The following is a 4,354-nucleotide window of genomic DNA, read 5'->3' as shown; positions in this document are numbered from 1 at the left end:
ATTATTGATTCAGGTATGTTGGGTCGCTCTGCTGTTTTCTTTGTGATGGTGGAATCACTGTGTGGGATGTGGATGGATATATGTTTCTGTTTGTCGTAAAGAGGGTTTAGAGCTTGAAGTGGGAGGTTTTATGGTAATTGGCTGAATATGGTTTCTTCTATTGAATGAATGAAGTTACTGGTGGAGAAGGTGGGAACAGAAGAAGGAAAGCTTGGTGTTGCTAGGGTCGGTTTCTAGGGCTTTGTGCAGGCTGTTATTGATAACTTAGTTATTTACAAGACTGCAGCTCAATCTCAGGAAAGATTCCTGTTGTTAGGGAGTTGCCATTTTCTGCCAGGCTCAGGCACACTCAAAGACCCTGCTTCTGAGGCCCCTTGGCACCAGAAAGCTGATCCAAGGCAAATCCCCGGGCTGCACTCAGCCGCGGCTTCCTCTCTCTCCCCGCCCGTCTGCCCACAGCGCTGGCACAATCCCCCCAGACTGTGAATGGCTCAGGAGTTTGTCTGTAATACCACTCACCTGCGGCGCCAAAGATGCATGTGATTTCAGCTGTGCTGGAGTCAGGAGAGTACCTGCTAGTGAACTGTGGTCCCGATATAAGTGACAAAGATAAGCACAATGTCTCGCAGGCTGACCCAAGCCCACTCAGTGACCTGCTGAGAGGGGAGCGAGCTTACCCTCCTGGAGCCTAGTGAGCTCTCCACTTGAGTTTCAGTGGTGCTGCACATGCCCGTTTGCACTTAGGTGACCCAAGTAACTGATAAAATCAGGAGCTGGAGGCAGATCCTCAGGGCTCTTTGCTGGGATGTTGGTGTGGTCGCTGCTATGCTGATATAGGGTGTCTTCTTTCTTGGCTCATGGGGATCTCAGGTGGCCGCCCTCGCCCACTAGCCAGTGACTGCCACAGGGAAGTTTCCAATGGCCTCTCTCGGCTGCCCATCCATCCTCTGCCAGGTAGATCTTTCTTAAATAATCTCCCTGTGCCTTTCCTCTAATTCTGCTCTTCTGATTTGGTGAGCTGTTCAGAGCACCAAAATCCCTAATTCAAACTGCTGTACCTAGTTTTTCAAGCACTTAGATGCTAGAGGGAAATAGCGTGGTGCTTACTGATGAGACTCCATTTTGAGTTCTTCTATATGTAACATTTTCTATATTATTTGCCTGAAGAAAAGAATGGTGGGGCAGAAATGAGAGGGAGATTTTGCTTGTGGTCTCCTCAATATTTTTTGAATTTTCAATTATGTAAATATATTATCACACAAAATGTTAAAGAATTTTTGAAGGATAAAAGCAAATTTTTTTTCAAAATATAAAATGAAATAGATAGATGTTGATTTTATTCTACTCAGGAACTGCAGACCGCAGTACTTGATGAATAATAGACGTGGTTTAGGAACATGATGGCCCCTGGGGAGAAGCACCCTGTGGTGAATGAGCTAAGGGAAGAATGTGAGAATGTGCTCACCTACAGGGTAGGAATAGCAGGGGTGGCCTCATTGATCTACTCCTGCTGCTAAGGTCTCCCTGTCTTTTTATGTCAGCAATTCACAAGTCTGGAGAGAAACCTGTCTGACAGCCAATCACAAGGAGAAAAGACAGAGAAAAAAAAAAAAAAAACATGTCATTTTAGTAGTATTATAACTTACAAACTGTGAACTGATAGATATTCTGACTATGAAAAGCAGAATACAAGAGCAGACTCAGAAAAGTTGTCCCTTTTTCAAGTTTGTAGTAGATGAAACCATGTCTGGGGACACAAATTTTCCCATGATTATATAAATACCACTGAGATAGGAGAACTCTTCGGATGAAGTTGTAGCGGGACAAGTTTCTAAAGTAAAGAATGCAGTCCTCTCTAACAAATCACTAAGAAAGTGGTAAATGGATGCATAAAAATCATGTAAAGATACAAACAAGCAAATCATAGATCAGAAAACCTAATGGCTAAGCACACATACATAAATAAAAAGGTTAGCCATATTATTAATGCAAATTAAATGCAAATAAAAGTAAAAACACTTAACAGATTGGCTTCTTTTTTTCTTCCTTTCCTTTTTTCAATTAGACAATACTAAGTGTTGACATGGCTGTGAAGACCTTTTTTTTTTTTTTTTTGCAGTATAATTTGGCAAAAACTAGTAAAGGAGTAAAGGTAAAGGAGCCCTGGTAGCGTAATGTCTAAGGCACTTGACTGCTAACCAGGAGGCTGGTGGTTCAAACGCACCAGCCACTCCTCGGAAGGAAGATAGGGCAATCTACTTCTGTAGTGATACTGCCTCGGAAACCCAAGGAGGGGTCACTATGAGTCGGGTCCTACTCGATGGCAAATAGCAACAACAACAACAGTAAAGGTAAACATGCACATACACTATGACCTAGAAATTTCTACACCAGCATATAGTAATGAAAATGGCATTTGTGTACAAAAGTCATATAAGATTGTTCATAACACCATTGCATGTTACATTAAAAAAATAGAAAAAACATAAAGAACTACAAAAGAGAAAACAGATCAATTAATTGTAATGAACATCTAATGGAGTACTATATAGCAGTGAAAATAAAGGAACAAGAGGGAAGAAAATTGCCATGGATTAATCTCAGAAACAATGAAAATCAGGGGGAAAAAGAAGACACTTGCCAGAGACAACATAAAACATGTTGCCCTATATATAAAATAAAATAATCTGAAAAACCATACTATGAGCTGTTGTAGTTAAAATAGGAACACATTCATGGAAATGATAAATATGCCAGCAAGATATATGTTAGGAAATTAAAAAAAATATTTCAAGTGGTTTACTTTTTAAGTTTGATGGCCATTTTCGGTATTTATTATACTATTCTTATAATTTTACGTATCTAAAATATTTCAAAAGCATAAAACCTTCTATTATTTTGGATAGCTTTGTCTCAACCTCTAATTTTAGTGAAAATGTATGGAATCAAACAAAACCATTTTACCAAAAAAAAAAAATATATATATATATATATTAAGTTTATATATTAAGTTCTTTCAGTGAGAGAAAAGCTGCAAAAAGGTGAATAACTCAAGACCAAAATAGTAGTGCATATCCTCCAAATGTTACTGAAGAGATAAACAGTCCATGGATAAGACAACATTGAATTGTTTTAGCTTTCTGATGCTGGTATAATAGAAATAGCACAAGTGGGTGTTGTTTTAGCTCTCTGATGCTGCTATAACAGAAATAACACAAGTGGATGGCTTTAACAAACTGGAATTCATTCTCTTACAGTTTAGGATGCTAAAAGTCCAAGTTCAGAGTGCAAGCTCTAGGTACTGGGTGGAGACCCCTCAATCTTGGGCTTCAGTGCTGCCTCTTGTCCCAGGCCCACTGGAACTAGCTGGTGGCTTCTTCTGACTCTTGCAGCTGCTGGCTACTGAGGCTGATGAAACCAAAATTGACAGGTCAAAATGGCACACTCCCAAGATCAGCAGGCAACATGGCAGGCCACTGGTTCAAGTCCAGGAAAACTCCCAAGATTGGCAGGCAACATGGCAGACCATAGGTTCAAGTCCAGGAACTAGACATGAAGACTCGGACAAATGCAGGATCCAAAATGTGCCAAAAAGCTAGAGACCTTTCTCAAAGCTTCTCCATATGTATTGGAAGTAGGCCACACCCTGAAGTCAGCTAATTAGCTGATCACTGCAGATTCTACACTCAGTTAATTACACCACATCCAAACTCGTCATGGAGAGTACTTACATCTAGCTGCCAAGCCACTCAAAACCCAAGATGCCCAGCCAAGATGACACACAACCTTAACTACCACACGAGTCCACACACATTTTAAGGTCTTGCTCTTTCTGGTTTGTTGTTTTGCCGTATTCAATATTTAACATCCATTTCTTGAGCCAAGCTGGTTAATCTAGCTCAAGTCATTACATCTCTTTTTTTTAGCTAGCTACTAGAGGGAAAAGAGAAGACATGCCATTTCCCTTTATGAACACTTATAAGAAGTTTGAACACATCACTTCCACTAGCATGTTATTGTTTAGAACTGTCACATAGTCACTATGAGTTGGAATTGACTTGATGGCAGTGGGTGGTTATTTCTTCTTAACTTTAGAAAGACAGTAAGTATTCTATGTCCATATTAATTTTTGTTTAACATCTGTTAAAGTCTAAAAGACATTCTAGTATTTCTCTCCCACAATTACACCTGTTGCCATCAAATGAGTTCTGAGTCATGGTGAGTGACCTTATAAGACAGTCGAACTGCCCCATAGAGTTTCCAAAGCTGTAAATCTTTTTTGAAGCAGACTGCCACATCTTTCTCCCTTAGAGAGGCTAGTGGATTTAAACCACCTTCTGTAGTGATACTGCCT

The sequence above is a fragment of the Orycteropus afer genome, unplaced genomic scaffold (genome assembly GCF_000298275.1).
Source record: "Orycteropus afer afer isolate SDZICR_OR568_19922 unplaced genomic scaffold, OryAfe1.0 scaffold00170, whole genome shotgun sequence".
NCBI classification, from domain to species: Eukaryota; Metazoa; Chordata; class Mammalia; order Tubulidentata; family Orycteropodidae; genus Orycteropus; species Orycteropus afer.
Note: the sequence above shows the minus strand (reverse complement) of the source record.